The sequence below is a fragment of the Anticarsia gemmatalis genome, chromosome 23, assembly GCF_050436995.1.
Source record: "Anticarsia gemmatalis isolate Benzon Research Colony breed Stoneville strain chromosome 23, ilAntGemm2 primary, whole genome shotgun sequence".
In the NCBI taxonomy this organism is placed as follows: Eukaryota; Metazoa; Arthropoda; class Insecta; order Lepidoptera; family Erebidae; genus Anticarsia; species Anticarsia gemmatalis.
In genome coordinates this window covers 3,616,658-3,640,952 of record NC_134767.1, presented here as the reverse complement: position 1 = coordinate 3,640,952, position 24,295 = coordinate 3,616,658, and the positions used below count along the sequence as shown (strand labels likewise).

Here is a 24,295-nt window from a genome sequence, read left to right as displayed (position 1 = left end):
TCTTCGGTAGTATAGTGGTCAGTATCCCCGCCTGTCACGCGGGAGACCGGGGTTCGATTCCCCGCCGGAGAGAATCTTTTTGTGTTTTGTTTTTGTAATTAAGGATACTTTAAGCATTTTGTAGAAGTTATTAGCGATTATTTTGTAATAATACTTAATAATATTTTTGTAGCACAATTTTTGTACTATATATCAAACTGCAGTGTATACAAGTGTATTACTTTACATAATTTAGTTATTTAAGCTAAATTCCGGGTTTAAGCAGAATCGAAAAAAAAAATATATTGATTTATATTTTTGAGATTGTAGGTCGCCTTTAATATTCCGCAAAAACCCTATAGGTACCTAAAAGGTGGGAGCAGTAATACTTATCGTTACCAAAATTATATTCAGGGGTTTTACCACCCTGTGCTCGCCAACGTATAGCTTTTGTTTGTCCTAACAAAGGCTACTTATATCACGCTTACTATGACTGAAGCCGCGAAACAGCTTGTTATAACATGCTGTACTATTCTACATCTTATTTCGACCACAATACTACAGACCAGTGTTAACTACAATATACAGTATGCTCTGAATCAGAGCGTGGAAGATTTATAGCCGTACAATGTTCCATTTAGACCTGTCCTGTATATGTAGTGTTGCTGGAATGATATAGTAGGTTTCAGGAGTTTCTTTGTGAGGAATATAATTTTATAGAATTAGGTTATGCATGTGTCGTGGGGAATTATAAAATATTTCAAATGAATTTCTTTTTTGTGTAATTAATATTTTGTCTATTTGAAATACTATTTTTCAGCGTCAAGTTTACTGTATTTTAATGAAGAAAAATAATTAGTTTCGACTATATATGTATACTTAAATTTACAAATGAAAATGTTACAGGGGAAATACTGCTAAGCGTTTGCTAGCATCTACTTACATTACGACTAGATTTGAACAGGTGAATGCACTTTTAAAGACATTTTTTTCGTTAAATTGAAATATAATATATCTTATTCTCTTCGGTGATACCTTCCACCTTAACAAAGGCAGAGGCTATGATAACAATAATAAAGCCTACCGAATTTTGAAATCAAATCTATCAACAATCATTTTCACCAAACTATCGTCCAATCCCACAAACAATTTATCTTCAGCCACTTCGGAACAATAGCTGTGATACGAGATAGTTGGGAACGTGTCCGGTCTAATTAAATATGGGATCGGCTCAATTCCCTGATCGACCCCCCTCTCCCCTCCCTCACCTCTCCCGAGGACCACGGGATCTCCAGCCGAGAGATTTTTCTACAAGTCAAATGGTGTGACTGTTACACCGAAGTGTAACTTGAATATTGAGATGATGACGTTTCAAATGTTTGATTGTTTTTATTATTTTATAAGAATTTGGAGTTCGTTTTTTATAATCAAAGAAATGCCGCGTGTTTGTGATGATAATACATAGTTTACTACAATTTTTTTGCCAGTAACTTAAAGATTTTTAATTTAAATTATTCTTGTTCAGAGAAATACTATTGATTAACCGCATCATGAAGTGTGATTAACACCAAAAAAACTGCATTAAATTTGGTTCGGGTTAACCAATTAATGAGCTCTAGTCCCACAGACAAACAAACACACACAAGTGTTAGAAATGTCAAACATATAATAGGTCTCAGTTTTCGTCAAGGAATAAAATCTAATACGTAACACTACGGTGTAACACCCACTCTCTAAAAAGCATTACACCAGTATCCGATTTATTTCGAACCTTACTTGTGGCCGCTATAACAAGCATCGCAAGAATAAAACATGAGATACACCTGACCAATGAATAATTTTACAAACCTGTTTATGTATGAAGGAGTCAATTTATTTTATATATTGGATACTTTCTTGAAAGGATTTCGTAAGAAATTTTCGGCGTCAATGATATATTTTTTGGGAACGACTGGTTATTTTTTTGGTGTGATTTAGTGGTTTGTTTCTGATGTTTTTATTGCTGTTTTCCGTTTTGATGTTTATATTATGTGTTTTAGATTAAAATGATATATTTATTATGTTTCGGTTTTGGCATCGCTGAGAAGATAATATTTACTGGGGATTAGAGTGCTAAATCTTAATTTAAAAATAATGTACCCGTTATGTTTATGTGCTTATGAAGTAAGTGGCAAAAATGAAAGATTTGTTCTTTATTTTATATTTTTTCAAGTTCTTGGTGTGATGGGATGAAGACCTAATTCCCACGTTGAGGGAAGATATTCTTGCCCAGTAGTGGGCTATCCCACTCCTGGGCAAGATTCTTTCAAAACTCTCTTAAGGGTAAAAAAAGAAATATTCAAGTAAATTTTGGAAGTCAGTTTTACATTGTATGTATTTATTTTATCTATCCACAGACGAATGGGTTTAAGCGAGTCCCGATTCCAGTCCCTTCCCAAACATTGCACGCAACAATAACATATTTAGTTATCTTTAAGTTCCATTCAATAAACACATAAAAAACTGTCTAAAGAATACAATCGCATCCATATTGGTTTACACGTCTAGGTTCAACAGACAGACACGCACAGACAGACACACATACAAATAAAACTTGTAAAGTTACAATACCCTTCTTTGGTAGATAAGTAGTTATAATCATAAACAATCTATACGAAAGCGTACTTCAATATTTTCACGGATCATGACGTCACTAAAGCTATATCGATCACCATCCCTAAAACATTAAGTACAATGCCAATCTCAATAAAGTAAAGAAAGTCATTTCAAAGTTTTAAAAACACGTCCCTTATAATAAGTTGAAAGTTGGACATTCACTTTAAGTATGTTGCTTGAAAACTTTATAACTTAAGGTCCTTTCACGTTGACTGATGGGGAGAGAATATTGATGGCGTTCAAAATGTCTGCCTAAATATGATATAGTTGTATTGAAGTAAATTTTGGCTTAGTTGTAGTTAGTTGTATGAAAGTAATTTTTTTTTTGACTGCTTTTGTTACACGTTGGTAGTGTCTTCGTCTGTTTCACTGAGGTCTCGAGTTCAAATCCTGGATCTAGGCAAAAAGGTTTTGCTGGGTATTTCTGTAAATAAACTCTCAATGATAGTCCGTAGTTAGAAGGTTGGGACGCTTTTGAGTGCACACCATACGTAAACCCGTCGGTCTTGCTCCTGACCTCTCACTGGTCGTGTCGGTAATCCGTCCCATTGCACTGGGCTATGAGAATGATGGAATAGTGCGTGTAGGTGCACATGAGTGTTGTGCACACACTTAGATACTATAAAATCAAACATTTACTAGTATCATTGCTGCCGCAGCCGACGAACGAACTTACATACGACGAAATTTACATTCTTGAGATAACATAATTCTGATTTTGAATATTACTACTATTATTTTGTACACACCCTAGACGTGATGACTTGTAATTGGCTTTCTAATAGTTATTATTGTTACTAACATGTTTAAATAACTGTAAGTCGTATGTAACTTAAATAAATAAAAACCTAAAATTGTATCACCAAGGAAAACAAACCCTATTTCGTTATGCTAAACTTTAATTTAGCATCTCGAGCAAAGAGCATTCTGCTCTCAACGTTTATGTGTGAGGGTCTTTAAAAAACGTCTAACAGAATGACGTACTTCGAGTTTTACAACTTGCGTGAACGGCGGTGCATTTTATGGTAAAGCGTCCATGCCTCTATACGGCTTACATTTTAGTATTGAATGCCACTTAAAGTTAAGGGTCTTTGATGCAGCTAAGCCAATGGAATATCAATGTGACAGTTTGTTAGTATGTTAAAATGTAGGCTTTGTTATTTATGCTACGCTTTTCATGTAACTTCGTGGAATGAAAAATATAATTTTAAACGGAGGTTACTTAGTGATTCTTTCGTATATCTAGACAATAAAGCCTATCGGACCTCCCAACCCAGTAATCTAGGTTCTAACACGATATCCTTCGGTAAGACTGGGTGCCAGACTTTCAAGCTTCTGACTACTGCTAACTTTGAAAATGACAGTCGGTACCCGGTAACGTGCCTTCCGAAACACGGAGGAACTCGATATTTATAGGATGACCATGTAAAGAATAACCTCGGCAAGCGAAGCTTAATCTCAGAGATCAATCCGGCTGGTGTTAACTAAGCTACGTTTGTACCGATAACGTCAAAAAATCGCCATCACCAAAAAGCGTTAGGTAAACTTTATCCGTTAGATTTAGGTAATCCGATTATTTTGTTTGAACGCTCGATACGCAAGACACTCAAACGGCATAGCACGTGGCAATCAGCTTTGAATGGGATTTATAAACGGCTTTACACCTAACACCGAATATAGGTCAGGATCTGAATCCGAAGCCTCTATTTTTCGCTCCATAAATTTCGCCTGAACTCTGATTGGATTGAGACGGATTGGGTGTAATATTGGTTAAAAGTAGTGAAGGGTTATTCTTTTGTCTAAAGGTTTTTGTTGAGATGATCGACCTTCGTATACCGGCTCTGCTAGGGACAAACTTTCGAGGTTAAATAAATTAACACGATTGTTACTTACGTCTTTGATGTCTTCTTATCTTAATATAATATTTGTGTTTCTTTTTAAAATGTTGACACCGCTACTTTTTTATACCGATGCAATACTGGCACTATCAAATAACCGAAAGTTAGCCTTTGCTTACTTTCGGTTATTTATCTTTTGGTCATAAAATGACTTTATGACCAAAGATGGATATCCAAAACAGTACTCAAATATTCCAGAGAGGAAACGAAATAAATGTTTTAATTTTAACCATCTGAAAGTAAACTTCAAATAGCCTGTTTCCAAAAGAGAAGATCACTAATAAACTATCATCACTTCAATCATACTCTTTGAAAATACATCACAACATAACTTAATAGTTCCATACATGTATGCTCTAATTCTCGTCACCACACTAAAGGCGCACCTCTATCAAGCTCTGTAAAACTATTAAGAGCAATTAGGCGCTTATAACCTGTATGAAGTTGGGTACAAATTATAGAGATGTGGCAACGTATGAATATATAAAGGTACTGTAGCTCTGGAAGGCTATTATGTGATGAAACTGTTGTATGCAATTTGTAGTGCAGTAAATTGATAACTTGACTTTATGTCTGTTAGGAATAGCTGACGTTTCAAATTTAAATATTATACATTTCCCTCTTCTTTAGTACGATTCTCTATCACTATCGACTATCGACAACCAGCTAGCTATCGAGAAATTTTGAATAAAAATCTGATCAGCGCCTCTGTTGGGAATTGTAGGAACAATTTTTGCGATGAATCTTTAATGTCAAATCCCAATACTCGATAGTACCGACTTCATAGGATCGATTCACGGATCACAATATTAACCCTTGGCTATAATTAATATTAATTGATTAAATCCAAACTAAATGAATAAAATGCAATGACACATTGATGGGCATAGAAAATGAACCCAAGACCTCAACAAAGGTAATTAATGTAATAAATTGCCGGTGAATTATTATATTTTCTGATAACTGTAGTAGGTATTGTTTGTTAGTAGTCAAACTCGACCCAAAGTAGTTCAAGCCACTTTAAAACCTTTGTAATGGTTTGAAGACTGTTTTTTTTAAACATTATAGCCTTTTCGATACTACAACAATAAAAACAAACAAAATTTACACCAAACAAAATCCAGTAACAAATCTACGTATATGATACAAAGCTAGGAATATACAGGAACGCTACGATTGCATACAAACAAGTCGTTGTATTTGAACAGCGCTGTAACTGCAGTGTTTGTGTTCAGAGCGCTTCTCCCGTACAAATATTCAGGTTCTATCGCTCGATTTTACTAAATTGTCACCATGCTTTGTAGGTGGTAATTTTTTATACCATTTGAATGTATGTTTGTTTGTCGTATGGTTAGTGGTCAACCTAGTGTCAAAGTTGTTCAAGCCGCCCGAGAGGCCTTTGACATGGCTTAACGACTATTATCTTAGTAGACAACAGTCAGGACCGTCTTTTTACGTGCCCTCCGAAGCACGGAGACGCCCAGCTCAAATACCACTATGCGGTCACCCATCTATGGAATGACCGCGCCAACGGTTGCTGAACCCACAGATCGTTTACCGACCGGTAAGCACAACTGGCTATGGGCGTCTCAACTATTTACACTTTAATATTTGAATGAAAGTTATGTAAATTGTCTCTGTGGTTTGGATGGAGTAAGACTGCTGATCGCGAGGTCTGGGATTAGATTTCCAAGTCGAAGTAAAGTGATTTTGGTCTTATCTAATTTATATTAGACTAGCTGACCCGTGCGGCTCCGCTCGCGTGAATTTCGTACTGTTGCTTATTCGTTTGAGCACGCGAATTGCGAAGCACTCGATACACCTACACATAAAAATGCTAACAACTCTTTGTCATCTAATGGTTATTTACGAAAGGGACCCAAAGGACACACAATGTGACACAGGCTCAGGCAGGTCTGATTTCCTGTGGTAACCTTCTTTTCCGCTCTCGTCTGTATCCGTACCAGTTTACAGTGTAAAATATAATACCTTATTATAGACTGACCATTGCTTACCCGTCTGGATTCAGAATATTATTATACGTCCAGACAGACCTGTCTGCGCTGGAGCTCTTCACACGCGTAATAATGTATACTTGCGATGATACGTCCGAAACCGCGTAACCCGTAATTATTTTTTATATATCATCCGTTGTTTATTTTTTAAAACTTACCACATAGTCTGTTTCATAGTTATCCAATTTATTTCCTTAATGCAACCAATTAATTTAATTTGGTTATGTGTTACGAACTACAACGCCATCTGCTAGTTGCGGCGAACAACGACAACGAACGAAAATACTTGGTTTGCCATCTAGGATATCTCGACCGCACCAGACCCACGTAAAACAACATTTTTGTGTAATATATCATACAACATTTATGTTTGAAAATCTAATAAATGTATAGCCTGTTTCAAAGGTATTTTTTTACACAAGCCATCAAAATAAATTAATAAGGAAAAACATGCTTTGTCGCAGACTATAACGCCATCTATTGGTTGGTGCGACAACAGGTATCGATACGGCACGCGCCGCGTTCACTATGCGAATGTTGTGAAATGGATTGTAACGCCATCTATGGTCTCCATAGGGAAAAGCAGGTTCAAAACGATTTCTACGTATTTTTTGTAATTTTCTAAAAATCTATGAAATTATATGCGATAAAAAGTATCCCAGTACTTGCTCCACTACTTATTCTATGCATATACCAAATTTCAGTGCATTCTATCCGGTAGTTTTTACGTGATAGCGTAACATACAGACAGGAAAAAACCTGACCTTGACCCTCTACTGATTTATTATAAGTATAGATATAGATATAGATTCTTTTTAAGTAGTAGTCTGAAGCTTGGTAAAGTGCTCGGTATATGCCAATAGGCTCTCTCCTATAACTTAAAAGTAACAATATAATTTGTGAAACGTGAGTGTTTTCCATACTCTTCTGCCTACATCTTTGGGTTCAGCGGGCCTGGAGCTATAACTGAAAAGTACATACTCTTAGTAAGACTTCGTCAGAGTGATGAGATAAAAATTTATAATAAAGTATTCCAAATATTTGCGCTTTGAGTTTTTTTACGTCATTAAAAGCTTTTTAGAAAAACTAAGGAAACGAAATTTTTCTAAACTCACTTAAGGTTTTTATTATATTGGGTATCGCGCAGATCCAAATATGAAGCTATCTAAGGGTAAAAAAGTTACTCTACACATTCTAAAGATTCTTAGGTATATACTTGCAATTTGAAGTTGTCAAAGCTATTTGACACGGGTTTAGGTCCAAGATCTTGGGTTTGATACTTTCGTCCTATCTTTGTATTTTGTTACTTATTGAGACTTTTGCAATGATATTAAAGATCTCCTTTCTGAGTATTCACTAGTTCTGATAGCACGTTTATTACATTTTCTAAAACCTGTTTTTATTTCAGTTTTAATATATTAATACATTACCAATAGCTAATTTGTTTACCGATATATAAACAAAAAAGACTCAAAATAATCTCCGTATAAAAATGTCCGTCCGTAAAAGTATTCATATTTTAATTAATTAATCTTCCGCAAAAACTATTTATAGAAATTTCAAGTTCAAGTAATATTCATTAAATATTAAACGTTTATTCCTCGTCAGTTCATAAAGCAAGGAGTTCCAAATATAGAATGTTGTTATAATCTCATACACTCTGAAGTATAAACACTGAGCCAATTAAGTAGATGCCGTGTACTAACCTTTATGTTAAGTTCATTTTCTTAAAACTCCGTTAGGATAAGCCCAACGAATTGCTAAGTAAGCATCCTTGAGACCTCCTCCTTTAATAAATTGAATGTATTTTACCCCTACTTTTTGTATGGACGTTAAAAAATGTTCGAGATTTCCTCACATCTGTGACTTTTCAATACTAGAATAAGCCTAAAAGTATAACGCCAGCGTGTGTGTAACACGTACGTACAAAGTTTCATAGGAATTTCAGATATTGTCTTATTAAAATGTGTTCAATAAGTAATTTGCAAATGAGCCTTAACAACGCATAGTCTCTCGCTATTATTCTTTTTTTATGCGTGACCTTTTTATTTTAAGGGAGTCTTATGTAGAAATACTGCTGTTAGGCGCCCTTGTAATCATGTAACTAGCGGCCGCGGCAGTGTAATGTTAATTTAGAAAAAGCATATATTTCAGAGTACTTTACTAAAACCTCAGCGAAATTCTCCCGATAATCGTTTTTTACTGCCAAAATGTACTCTAAGCTTTTGAATCTGTCTGTCTATTGTTATCGTGATGCGTGAGATTCTCATAAAATTATATTGGAGTTCCAATAGTAGCACAACTAAATGTTTCAGATTAATTAGCCGCTGTTCTGGTTGCCCTTTAATCTATCGACTTTTGATGTTACTACCTATTTATTTTTGCTTGCCTATGATATTTGATACCAGCTTACAAATTGAGTGTTAAGTTTTATTTAGACAGTATTTGAATTAAATTGATAGGATTCTGTAGATCTGTTTATTTGTGTTGTTATTTTTAATATCATTTGGTATTTAGTTGTTTAAACGGATTATAAAAAGATTTATTGTATACTTTACTGCTTTAATATTTTAGTCTTGTATCATTGGAGACGAGTGTATAATCAGATATCAACTTGCTGTCTTAGTAATACACTTCATGTAAGTTCTTATTAGTAACAGAGTCATTATTTTCAGTCAATATTAATCAATTTGAAAACTGTAAAAGAGTTAATGCAATAAAATACTGACATAACAAGCCATCTGAGCTTACACGACGTTTATTATTAGATTGTTCATAAACTGTACTACTTTTAAGAATCATTATGTTAGAACGTACAGCGTTTAAAACTTTCACAAGGCTGAGTACAAGTCTATGAGGAAATCTCCAAATCTTTCTTTGCTCTAGAAATGCGAATGGAAACTACAACTTAGTACGAAAATATATGTTCAATAACTTGCTCCAGCAGTTCAAGAGCATTACAAAAGTAAATATCAAAGTCAACATTATTATAAAGTTTCTTAACCACAAAACTCCTTGGGAATTCATTAAAATTTAATACAGAAAATCTCCATTCATCATTATTAGGAATTTCTACTAAAACCCCGGGATTCATAATCTTGCTAATTATTTTCAGAATCAAAAGCTTTTCGAACTTTACCAATTTGGATTCTGTTAAGGTTAAGACGGTATTAAAGATGGATTTTGTTTTACGCGATCATTTCGTTTGTAAGTGAACGAAATGATCGCGAGTGAATGTTCGTGGTTAATGTGAAACTGACGCTCTATTTAAAAATGCTTGTGGGCTGTACTTACTATGTACTTACTATATGACTATATTTTTTAAGACTTTATTGACGAGCTAATATCATTCGTTGTTGAATCGCTGTTGTTGAAACTGATGGTCTTTGTGACTGTGGTTTGATAGTGGAGCTCTGTACAAAAATGTAATATTCGCTGGCAACCAGCCAACTTTTGGGCTTATAAATTTTAAAACGAAAGTTTTAAGCCAGCCTTATATAGTTGAAAAAAAAATCAAATGTATAACCACATAACCTTTTTATCGCGTTTAAGACATATTTTATATTATTAGAAGTTTTATAAGCATAAGGTACCTGATAGCTTTACAATATTCATATTTTTTAATTTTACTGTAATAACACAAGCAAAGCTGCGAGGGTTATAGTGTATATCGCAAGGCAAGTAAAAATACCTATTTTTTTACCAATTAGCCTAAATTACGCACAATTTATCTGAGATCTTAAAATCAACTGCAGAATGCGTAAAACAAACTCTTTCCCAATCTATTCCCAAACAACTCATATTCGAAACAGAATTTAGTTATAAAGTTCGCTAATTCCAAAGGCTTTTCACAACACTTTCATTGTTCAAGCTGCAATAATAATTGTTGCACCCCAAGGCAGATTTTTGAATGGAAACTCCCATTCAACGGTTTCCTTGACTTAAAAACAAAAGGTGAAATACCGAGAAGCGTAGTTTTTGTTTGTTTTTGTCCTTAATTAGGGCTTTAGAAAGTATTCAATAGTTAATTAAAAGTGTATCAGTTTTGTGAAATATATTTTTAAATGCGTATTTTTCTGTGGACTGCTGTATTGTAGATGTTTGCTAATTCTAAATACTAAGTTTTATAGAACTTGGGCTATTAACAAAGGCGAAGGTTCTATCTATCTTCAAAACTTTAAGATCTTATCAAATATATTGTAACCACTTTACGAAAAACGACAACCCACCTCAATCTTAGCCTTCAAGAACATGGCTTTATCTTAATAATAAAACATCATGTGGTCGATTTTGCCCCACAGTGTACATGCACCGAGATTTTGAATGTTTCCCGAAACAAAACACGAAATTTTTATTTTATTTTATTTTAGTGTGCTACGCTGTACCACATGCAAGTAATAATAGTATATGGTAAAAGCTAGCAACAATTCGTGCACTAAAATACCGGTATGTGAATAGCACGGTGGCTATCCCACGCTATCAATTATGCACTGGTCATGGAGACCGCATGAATGTGACGAAAAACTTAACTAACTAAGCACTTTTTAAGGGGTCAATCTTCCAAAAGTAGTAGGTCTTTAAGGTAGTATACAAAATGATCTCACACACAACGGTCTTCCATCCGAATCTTAACCTTGTAGTTGTCACTTTACCTCGTAGATAAAGACTCTACCGAACGGTATTCAGTCATTTTAGACTTTGCTTTACCTGAACGAGCTTTAAAGGCTATCTATATATTCCATAGCTTGATAATCTTTTTTTTGCTCCACCACAATGTATTAAACCTAGTAAAAGCTAGCAACAATTCGTGCACTAAAATACTGGTATGTGAATAGCACCGTGGCTATCCCACGCTATCAATTACGCGCTGGTCATGGAGACCGCATGAATATGATGGAAAACTAGACATACCGAATAAACTATTACTATTAAGAAATTCAAAGAGCTAATCACAGTATTTGAAGGCCCTATCCTTCTTTTATCGGGTCTTATCAAGTTGCGACACTTTGAATCTCGGACAAGTAAATAGGCTGCTCAAAACGGCTACCAATCGGAATTCTGTTTTTTAGACGTTCCTTTACCTCAACGAGCTACAAAGTCGCCATATTCCATAAAGTTTTTGTTCCATAGCTTGATAGTCATTTTTTTCGTTTTGAAATTTGACTGCGAATATTCTGAAAAAAGAGAAAAAAAATTAACACGGGCCACAACACAATGTATTCACCTAGTAAAAGCTAGCAACAATTCGTGCACTAAAATACCGGTATGTGAATAGCACCGTGGCTATCCCACGCTATCAATTACGCGCTGGTCATGGAGACCGCATGAATATGGAAACGCCACTCAGTGAATTCGGTCATTAGTCTGCAGCATCAGAGCTCGCGTTAACGTGAGTGGCTTGGACGCTTTGTATAATGGAAGGTGATTTGAGAGAAAAGTTTTAGTATAATATTTGAGATTATGAGTTATTTTGTTGTAGAATTTTGTAGTGTTTTCAGTTTTGGTGTTTGAACGATTAGTCTTTTGTTTAAAAGGATTTCTCTTTATAATAAAAATTGTGTCCGTCTAAAAATAGAACTACGAGTACAACGCATTTACTGTTCTTTTACTTTAGGTTCATCAAATGCTTCTTAAATCTAATCTAAATGAAAGTCTTTGTAAACAAAAGCCTGTACTTTTAAACTTTAGTTTAAGTTAACTATTTAAAGTTAAATCTGTTTTTTATTGCTTAGTATCTAATTTTACCTTTTACTATAGTTTTAATTTCTTATCTAAAACCAACACCCACCCTTAGTCCCTCCTCTTATTATAGGAGGAGACTACCTACCTAAAAAGGGGGTCATTATTTTATTTAAAACTATCAAGATGCTATGTCCGTATCAAATTATTATTATAATCTAAAACTGTCTAGTCATGCTCAATTTCATCTAACAAAGCTGTCAAAATGTGGGTGTTGAGATCTAACCTTTAAAAACCACCAGTTTTACGCAAAACTTTTTACCCTTTAAAAGGTAAATTTAATGGTATGTAACGCGAATATTCCTAAAGTGCTTTGCTTACAGGACAGCCCGTGGGAGCAAATTTACCGTCTTTTTTGTAAAACCCTGCTTAATTGCTATAAAATGACCTTTGTTTCAACGGACAAAGTTTAGTAGAGGTACACGTTCAAATGTTTCGTTATGTTGTAAGATCGTTACATTTTGTACTGCAGTTTATATAGAAGTATTATTTTGTATTAGTTTTGTATTTTACTGCTGCTGGACTCAATCTGAGAGGAAGAGCAGTCACTCATCTCAACTGTATTTACCAAATGTGGGTCAGAAAACTCTGTATTATTCAAACCTTTTAGAGTAGACTCCAGGAAATCATCACTTATTATCAATCAATATAAAAAATCCAAAACACTGTTTAACTTATTAGAGCTCACATGCTTATAGAGTAAAACAGTAATATTTTTTAAGCTGTTATATTGTTATTACTGCTGATATTATATGCATAATAAAACATATAAAAGTATTGCAATAATATTCAAAGCTAAGTAAGCACGTATGCAGTTGTTTTGCTTGCTCTCTTTCATTCTCTATACTCAAACGTGCTCGTTTGTTGCGAGTATTACGGATAGAAGCGCTCTTTAAAAATATTTCCATTTGTCTAACTATCATAAAAGGTAGTGATACGAACATAAATTTTATGATACTTATTCTTTATCATGTCTTTTTTTTATAAAAGTGTATGCAAAGTTATTAATACAACTTTCAACAGCCTTTCGGCTGTCAAAGAAGATGGTTTCCGTTTAAGATTTTTGGTGCACAATCTTAAGTCTTCAAGTCCCCTACCATGCCTACAATAATTAGTTTAGCCAATAGTTAAGCTAAGCTACTAAAATAAATAAGGCTGAAAAATTCTATAACACTGCTCATAAAAACAAATTCCATGAATTGCAGTCCCTCGAACAAAAACTACTCAGCCTAATACTTAAAACTAAATCTATCGCTACAACATACCTTCAAGTAGGAGACTTGAACTTGACGGAACACTTGCTTCAAATTGTCGTTTGAGTATTTGGCATTCAGACTTATAATCCATCTTAACCTTCTATCTTAAGCCAGCCATTTGCCAAAGACTTTAACTTAACTCAACAGCTCTATAGTACTAATCTCCCAATCCTTTATCTATACTAATACTAATACTAATATACTAATATACTAATAATATTATAAAGCTGAAGAGTTTGTTTGTTTGTTTGTTTGTTTGTTTGTTTGTTTGTTTGTTTGAACGCGCTAATCTCAGGAACTACGGGTCCGATTTGAAAAATTATTTCAGTGTTAGATAGCCCATTTATCGAGGAAGGTTATAGGCTATATATCATCACGCTACGACCAATAGGAGCAGAGTACCAGTAAAAAATGTTACAAAAACGGGGAAAAAATTTTACCCATTCTCTCTTATTTGACGCAAGCGAAGTTGCGCGGGTCAGCTAGTAATCCATATTATCGAACGCATTGACAGTAACGAGAGTGTTCAGAATCAGTGTTAATTAGCGATGAAACTAGTTCATCTGTTGCATTTATAATTGTTCGTAGTTGACTTGAAATACGTACGTCTTTTTTCGCTACATTAAACTTGTTATGCTACCCCGTCATTTAAAGTTCTGATTGAATAATCATCTGAATCAAGAAGTAGTTTATACAATTTAATTTCGCTTGTGTTTAATTAGAATTTTGTTTCCAAATGCTATAATTAGCATTATTATTGAACGGTGAAAATGCGCTTTTCTGGGCACGTTTACAGTCTGTTCAAGATGGAATTTAAGTTAGCGGCAGCAGACCTCCGGACTTAAAAGGAAAAAATGATAGAATATTGAAACTAGTTAGGTAATAGGCGAAAACTACAACAGACTACCTCTGAAATTATCATTTTCAGGTATTAATATCGCTAGTATGATTGATATCAATCCTCCAACATACGCATTACAATAGTTGTGGTAACAAAAAGTGTTTATCATTGTGGTTAATAGGGCATGGCTAACTACTAATAATGGTTACATTTGGTTATGCGGTTTCAGTGCTGACACAGGTATAAATACATGATATTGTTATTTAGTTGACCATCGATAGTGGCTTCGACTGGTTGTTATTTGTTACAGCAATGCCCAACGAAACAATCTTTACCGCGAGTCTTCAGTGGAAAAAGATACTAAATACAATACATATTTTGTGCATCTGACCGCCTCTGTGTCGTGGACGGAAGTGTATTTGACTGCTAACCTGAGTCCTGGGTTTGAACTCCGGTCAGGCAACTAGACACTATGAGTACTTTATAATTAACTAGCTGACCCGCGCAACTTCGTTTGCGTGTATCCCGCTACTTCGACAAATACAGTCAACGCACCAACACATATTGGATAGTAATTTTCAATTCACAATAACTTCTCTTTCCCTTAACCGCGTTTAAAATATTAAAATGTTTTTTGGTTTCTGTGACTCTTCTTTGATCGCCCCCCCTATCAGTTTTTGGAAAAAATATTTAAGTAACGTACAGATTTTTTTTTGTCTTATATGTATAGATCAAAGTCGTAGTACCTACTTTTTAATATTATTTATTTTTTATGTACCGTTTTTTTATATTTTTTGTGTTTTTTTATGTACTTACCTACTTTTGTTATATACATCTAACTATTATTTTCTTGTTTACTTTTTAAATTATTTATAGGGACGCTGCCCCCGCCGCCGCGGCCGGCCCGTACCGTGCCGCAATACTAATATCGTGATATCTCCTAAACTATATGTCTAAATAACACACTGCAAACTGCAAAAATAATCTAAATTAAATGCTCGTGATGATGAACTTACTTATTTTGATAAGGATGTATGTATTATTGGTTATATCACCAGTTAAACATCACCCAACGAATTAAATGTTTTTTTAATACAGAAAAGTAGTTTTTGTGACTTAAATAAAAAAGCTGGATATATGTCATCGCGGACTTTTTTGTAGAACTAATAAAGACCAATGTTTTTGCTATACATTGTTCTTACTTGTATCCAACGGTATAAGCGGCGCACGCACAAATGCAATCTTCAATTAGATTTTTTTTCTGACTTCTTGGACATAAATCGCTATAACTCAGCTAATATAGTTTCAATGTATTTCAATTATATATAAAAACCTGTCGGAGAAAATACTCTTTCTATTAGTGAAAACCGCATCAAAATCCGTTGCGTAGTTTTAAAGTTTTATGCATACGAAGGGACTACAGACAAAATGGGCGACTTTGTTTTATACTATGTAGTGATATTAAAATATTTTTCAGTACTAGCGCAGAGTTTGCCCTCTATTACATAAGCCTTATACTGTTAAAGGTAAAATGGTGTATTCTATACATTCTTCTTCGAGTATAAGAGATAACATGCATGTGTGTATGTATTTTGTCTTATGCCTTTATAGCACTGAAGAGCACGACACAGTATAAATTAAAACATCAGATAACAATCACAAAGCTTTACGCTTCAAATAACTAAAAAGTGAAAGTCAAAAACTGGCCTCTTTCTAATCAAATCAAAACAAAAGCGAGCAAGTGCTTCATGCATTTTTTCGTCGGCCTCTCATGATCAAATTCCTTCTACACTTTGTACACTTTATTAAATTCCTTTTCCATATTTTTTCGGACATCCAACAAGTAAAATTGAACTCTATGATTTAAAGTTAGAGTGTATTTTTCAGTGGTTTAAATTCGGGTTTGTTAAAAGTTGTCTAAACTCAGCTTTCGAAGGTATTCCCTTTGATACTGTTTGCAAATTTCAATTTGAATTCATTAGTAAAATATATTTTGATCGAGTTTATTGTACACAGCGTTGCCTTAATTATGAACAGGGTTTAAGTATCTTTACTGGGTAAACAGTTAGATTGAGCGCGAAAATCTGTTAAACCTTTCATGTTTGGATAGAAATTTTGCCGTATTTTTTGGAGATAAAATGTTGATTTTTGAACGTGTCTGTGATGTGCCTTTAGTCGAAATAGGGTTTGGTTTTTATCACGTTTTGAATTAGTCTTTATTGAATTACAAAATAAACAAGAAAAGTTAGTATTATCTGCCTAGTGACCTAATTTATTATGTAAAGGTAAAGATGACCATTGCTTATGAAGATTTTGTGTGTGATTGCAGTAGTCGACCTTCGGAATACTGTTATTTGGAAATCGTCGGAGAATTGAGTTCGTTCAGAGGCTTAAACAGCCTATGGATAAATATCGCATAACCTATTCGACATGTAAAGTAACAGTTAACGTCTGTCTTTATTTCACTCGGTAAGCTAACCAATGCTCATAAGATTAGAGAAACCGACTACAGCTATTTATTTTAGTAGAATATTTCAACTATCTATGAAATACGTGATATAAAAAATAATAAATTAACCATTTCAATCTGAACTAAGAAAAATATTGATTGCGAGACTTGTAATATTCCGAGACAAAAATCATTCTCAATCATTCGACGAATCAGAATTCACGAACAAGCCGAGTGTAAACAAATAGCAATTTAGAGAAACTACATTATTCATTATTAACGTTTTGTGAATTATTTCTACGCAAGACAATGTTATTTAACACAAGACGACGTTACGCAGATGTTTTACAGAAGATTCATATTGTTAAAAAAGCAAATATATTAGATCGGGGAAAAGTCTTTTCGCATTATAGTATGTATGAATTTTTAATAAAATCTCTTTGGCTTCAAGAATCACAAATGAGTACACGGTTTATTAGGTTTCTTTCAGTGACCTGGTGAGGTACCCAAATATCGAGCGTTTTTGTGTAGAGTAAAGATTTTTTTGCAAGTTCATACATACTATAATGCGAAAAGACTTTGTCCCCGACCGAATATTATGGAAGTATTTATTCATGACAGCTTTTATTCGGTCGTTAGTGTAACTGACTGCTGATCATGAGATCTCCGGTCCCAAAACCGGGCAAGATATTATTGGTCTTGTTTAATTCATATCAATATTTCTCAATAGTAGCCCGGAGTTTGGTAACGCGTCTGGTAAATGGCAATTTATTCACCTATGTCTACATCTTAGGTTATAACAGGCGGTTATGCAGACAAAAGGGTTAGCTACACACATTTTCTAAGTATTGTTCATAAAACCACGAGCACAAGAGTCACGCAAACGCCACGCTCTCGCCACGCACACGCAACCCATCTGCATCAACCTATAACTTCCTTAAGCCACCTAATCAGGTCACTGGCTCTTAATAATTGCATAGTGAATGAACATACACAGAGCTGACCTAGATGTAGCGAGTTGATAGTACCCACTTAGTAAGATACCTTCGTTATTACTAGAACACTATTAGCTAAGGAGTACTTTTTTGCGCAGAATAAAGATAAAATAAAGTAAGCAGAGAAAATAAGAAACATTTTAGTATTATGATGAAAATGTTGGAATATGGGAAGGAAGGAAAAATAAGGAATAAGGTAATAAGCGAAGAATAAAAAATAAAATAAAAATGTGTATTATAGTTTAAATATAAAAAAATATTGTGTAGATAGCTAGAAGGTTGATAGGTTCTTAAGCTGTATCGCATTTCTCTACAGTCTGTAATGTCGAGTATCGAGAGTTTCACATTTAAAATGTCCTACCAAGATAGTTTTAACGAAGCCCGGTAGAGGCGCTAAACAGATTTTTGTGTAAAATTTCTCGATAGCTAGCCAACTGTCTGTAGTCGATAGTAGTAGAGAATTGAGCTTATGATCCGATACATTACTGTTGGTCATGTGGTTCGACGCCTAAGCATGGCAGATTTATTTGCATTTTTTGCAAATATATGTTTACCTTAAAAAAGTTCTTGGATTGCTCTGTCAATTAAATTTAGTTAAGTACTTTACTTTATAAGTAGTAGTGATGTGTTGTACGTACAACGGTGAATAAAATATAAATTTATCTTTAAAATTAAATAACTCGTATTCATATTCCAATGCTATAACAAATTGTAAAGTATTTTAGTAGTTAGCTAAGTGTATGTTGGTATCAACTTTTTAGAAGAAAGCTATCCAAGTTTTAAACTTAGAGTACGTATAAAATGGACTACTCAAACTTCCTCGTACATTGTCTTCTACAAATTGTGTTTATGAATAATGAAATAAGTTCTGCAACGCATCTCATAACGGTAATATTTCCGCGAGGAAATTGAAACGCTCTGAGCTCGGACTTATGCGTGATCTTCTGAAATACTTATTATTGGCTATTATAGAAGTTAATCTATACTTGAAAATAAAGACAAAGAAGCAAATTTTGAGTCTCTATGTTATGAGGTAATGTACGAAATTGCTACATAGATCGAATTAGATAGTATATCTCGAATAAAAATTAAGTACGAGAGTTTAGTTGCAAAATCTAAAACATCGTATGTAGCCAGAAATTGTCTAAAGCTATAAGAAGGTATGATTTAAAAAGATAACGGGAAGCAATGATCGACTCCATAGTGGTAGATTTCAATCTTTTCCTTTAGTCCAGCAAGGCCTTGCTGGACTAAAGTTGAGTTACTTTTTAAGTAAATACGCCAGTCTTTAATACATCTGTATTTAATACATCTGTATTAAAGACTGGCGTATTTACTTAAAAAGCAACTTAATATTAAAATATTAGTCAATAACAAATTTAACATAGAAGTTTCAATAGAGATGTTTTTCCAGTAGGTTTCCAAAAATATTAACCTTTATTATATAAAACCTCTGTAATATACCGGTTATATAAATAAACTATCTATACTAAATAAAGCTGAAGAGTTTGTTTGTTTGTTTGTTTGTTTGAACGCGCTAATCTCAGGAACTACGGGTCCGATTTGAAAAATTCTTTCAGTGTTAGATAGCCCATATATCGAGGAAGGTTATAGGCTATATATCATAACGCTATGACCAATAGGAGCAGAGCAGCAGTAAAAAATGTTACAAAAACGGGGAAAATTTTGACCCTTTCTCTCCTATGTGACGCAAGCGAAGTTGCGCGGGTCAGCTATTTCAAATAAAAGCCGAAAATGTTTATGCTGTTAACATTTGCTAATGGTTCCAAATTAAATTATTAGTTCCAATTTTTTTATTTGATGCACAAAAAATACATCAAAATTTTTATAGCCGTCCAAAAATAATAATTTATAAACGAAATGACTTTAAAAAAAACTCGTAAAATAATTGATGTGTAAGCTCGACGTTCATTTGTTATTCCGTCAGTGGATTTGTACAACTAATTAAAATCACCACCAATAAATTATGTATCGGATTTGTTTATTTACAAATTCATTAATAAATAACTGTTTGTGGAAATTTATTTGTAATGATCAGTTGTAGAAATGTGGGTGGGTTATAAAATTTAATAATAACATTGAAGTTAATAATTTGCGTGTGATTAAAAATGTATTTAAAATAATTCATTACAGAAAATGTTGTGATAATAAACTTAAAAAAGACACCACTTATTTTTTTAAGAAATTACTTTGTAGCGATCATTATTTAAAAGCACATGACATGTTTAGTTGAAGTTATGTGAATTTCATATTAAATGTAATTAGGTATCACATTTTAGAAACGAATAGTAACTCATACTCAACTATATCGTTTCATCTGCACTGTAGCAGTGTCTTAAACTTGGTCTTAGCACCTTTTATTCACAATCAAAATCAAATAATTAATTCATTGAGGTCAAATGCTGACTTTTATGATAGTTAATGTTACATAGAGAGTGATTTTACCGCCAGTTCGGAAGGTAGGGCCGATGAGAAGAGCCGGCAAGGAACTCCTGGTCACTCTTTTAAATTCAAAAGGAGATCCATGCCTAGCAGTTACAATAATCGAATCGTTTAAAGCCACGTTAAAGGCCTTCGGGCGGCTTGAACAACTTTGACACTAACCATACGATAAGAAGAAATCGTTAGTAACATTAATCGAAGTAATTATTTTAATACGAAATAATAGATCATAAAATAATAGAATATAGCAGATTTTATTAAAATGTGACTTTTAAATAGATCTACTTACTCAATAAGAATCATAATTAAGTAATTTAAGATTCAGAGTAAAAATCTAGACGTCGGTGTTATAAACGAACTCTCTTTGACGCAAAGGAACTGTAAGTTCAGTATAATTAACTACTTGAGACTAAAAAGGTTACATTACCTTTTTACTCAGATTTAAGATGGACGTTGAAGGTTTTTTATACATTTACAAAATGTAAAGTGAAAAGTAGTTCTTTATTTTTTATGAATTCTGTGAGATTAATATTCTTTTCCCTTCATAAAGGCGGGTGGTGTTACGGTATATTACCAATAATTATTATCTTGATAAAGTGTAATAAAGTTTTCAGTTGAATTGTATATATGATGTACATTATGTACAAAAAGATCGAAGTGTAAATTAGATTTGAGATAAACAACCTAACGAAAGATAAAATCGGTTTGATATCCATAAATGTAGAAAAAAGATTGAAATATGATTTGGAATCTGTTGTAAAAATTAGGTGCAGAGATTGATTGCTCAACTCTGAAAATGGTTTTCCTTTTAATCAGACAGATTTAGGTATATTAAACTATGGCGGCTTGTACACATAGTACTAAGATCACGCTAGGTACCAAGATCTTTGTGAACTAAGCTTTTCTTGTTATTATACATCAAACATTATAACATAAAAATCAAAATATAGACATGGCATATAATTAATACATTAAAGATTATCTCTTTGATCTGAAGTATTTATCCAGTAATGAAAATTTACAACATGATTGGTACCTATTTACTCTGTAAATGCAATATTAAATATGAGAATTGATTAAACAAATAACATGCAAGTGAGATTATTGCGCCCGTACGCGCTGGATTTAAAACCTATTAATATTAATGAAATGTTTCAATGTTTACCTTTTTTATGAGTTTTAAATAAGAGTTCTGAGATATTTGGATTTATTCATTATCAGATTTAAAGCTTATGCTACACTATGGGACAAATGGGCACATGTCCTGTTATTGCAAGATGCTTTGGGTGAGGTGGTCCGATGTTGCCGGACTTCGTTCGACATTCTATTCTTCGCTTTGGTACTAAGTTACTTATTCATGTTTCAGACAAAATAATTGTCTATATAAATAAACTTATTTCTTCTTTTTCTTTTAAAAGACAACTCCCGCACTTATTTTTGTGTGGGAATCCAACCCACGACTGTCCGACGCAATGGTAATGGCGTAGCGACCTAAACCACTGCGACAAGGTGGCAGTAAAAAATATTGAAATATTAGTCAATTCTACAATTAAGTGTTGATGGAATCTACGAGCCTTAACAAGGGCGCAACACATTTACCATTACCTTATACCACATTAACAATTTTGCGACACGGCCATAACAAAAAAAATCGTTCATATTTATCTCAACGAATATTGCAATTCTATTAGTTCCGTGTAAAACAAACTACCGTAATATTAAAGTACCATCAACTGATTTCAATAAATCGTGCTCAGTTGAAAGATATTAATTATGATAAAAACATTCGCCTCTTTCATCCCCTTATCTACCCCCGGCATCAGGCGTCGCTTGCAGAAAATCAATTTTTACACCTTACGTAACTGCTGAAAAGCTTTGTCTATTATAACTTATGATGGAAACTTTATTAGTTTCTTTCCTAGAAACAATTTTTGTTAACACTGTATAATAATTCAAAAATAGTCTCTGAGTAATATAATGCTCATATTATTATTCGTCCAGGAAAAGGTAAATATTACTGGAATGTAAAAGAAATTGACGAAGTCACAGGTAAATCTTAGTCTATGTCCTAGTGCATTATGCTAGCTAGCTTGTTCAGTATGTATTTACTTACCGAATGATATAGTTAAAAGCCCAACCGTCTGTATTGATAAACAATTTTCCATCATTAAAATGCTGATCCCATTTCAAACAAAGTTGGCAATGCCGTGGTTTAATAGATGTCGTGGAAAGATTAAAAAGCAAACGATCCTTACATCACTCTAATGCAATGTAAACTTAATTCAAGAACTCCCATGCATCGTAAAATCGTTTTAAACTAATATAAAACACTTCAAATCAAATTACGTGTCTTATTTCCATTAGAATGCCTTTTATAAAAGAGTTTCAATCTATAGTTGTTATCGATCGTTTCAAAAAGCGCATCAACCAGTCAAAGCCTCATGAAAATCTAATCGTTGTGTGATCACGGATCTCCTATGGTGATCATAGGGTTGGTACTGGGATTACAACTGGTTTAGAAAATTTTATTTTGATGTATTTGATAATGGTGGTGTCTTCTTGGCCGAATTGTCATGACAGTAAAGCTGTCTTTTACTTTTTTTTCACCACTAAATATTTAACAGATGACGAAATTTTGATATGGTACTGAACTACTAATACTGACCGTAATAGTAGCGCAGACGATTTAATTTCAGAAGAACGAAAGTTTAGAAAAGCAATAATCTTATTGGCCCGAGATTTGAATTGGAGACTTCAGCATACAGCTTCCGCTTTCCTACTGCTTGACAAATTTAAGTCATAGGTAATATAATTAAGAAAAGTACTAATAACACAAAATTATTCACCCTATATAATTACTAAATTAGAGTATATTCATTTTCTAATTAAATAAAAAATGACAAGATAGACGCATGCATATCTCTTTATAATTTCTCATTTTAAAATAAGTTTTACGTCTCATCTCGTAATAATATAACCGTCCATTCATTTCAGAATTTACACGAGTATTTTACATACAATCCTGTGGGTCTCGGAGGAATGGAAAGCCTTCCGCGTAATTATAATTAAGCCTCTCATAGCTAGCCTACATCAAGTTAAGCACTGATTATGAGCCCGACTATGTAACTATTTTTAAGCTAGCTCTGCTTAAGTAAATAGGTTTAGTAAATAAGTCTGTGTGAAATAATATTACAGTGTTTTTTTTGTATTTATTCGGATTCAATGTTGAATTCTACCTGACGCCACCTTAATCATCTGCAATAGATGTATTCAGGCCAATGATGATGATGATGATTCGGTTTCATTATTCTGATTTTCAGGAGGTATTTCTTAAACATGAACACCAACTTAATGTTAAAAACTTCTTCATTTAGCTTGATAGGAATGATGATTGAAGTCGCATTATTAGGATTGCTAACGAATCATGCTGAAACAAAAGTTCGATTTTGTTAAAAAACTTTTGACACTAATTTTAAACCTTATGCTGAACAAGTGTGTATTGGTGTCTCGCGTGTTTTTATATTCAAGTACCCACAGAATGTTAAAATAAAGAATATAACTTTATAATTTAACCTAAGAATGGTACAAAAAATATCGTACCTACCTGAGTTTGGTTTAAAAAAAATCCCTGATCTAAAAATGCATATTGTAATACTCAAATATTCTAAAAAGAATCTAAATCATTTATCAAAAAACACTTTACCCTAAATCTAATCTATCGAGGCAGCCCTGTGAGCAATATTCACTGACATGCATTATTCAGTTTCATTACTCCCCAGCCACTGCGGACAATAAATCGAAGGATACCATTTATTCATTGGAGCCCTTTTTTATTCACGGCCACTGGTTTATTTGAATTGTTTAGATATGATTATTATGGTACGTTTGTTACGGAGAAACGAACGAAATATGTAACTTATGAAATTATTAAATATAAAGATTTGTTTCTATTAAAGTTTGAGCTTCGTAGAAAAATAAAAAAATATTGTGAACCTAGGTGGTACT

At 33.5% G+C, this 24,295-nt stretch overlaps 1 non-coding gene across 1 annotated transcript; it reads left to right on the top strand.

Moving 5' to 3' along the window:
- Window positions 1-72, top strand: TRNAD-GUC (transfer RNA aspartic acid (anticodon GUC)). Its single transcript has one exon. It is a non-coding gene; the product is annotated as a tRNA-Asp (tRNA).
- Window positions 73-24,295: the final 24,223 nt, after the last annotated feature.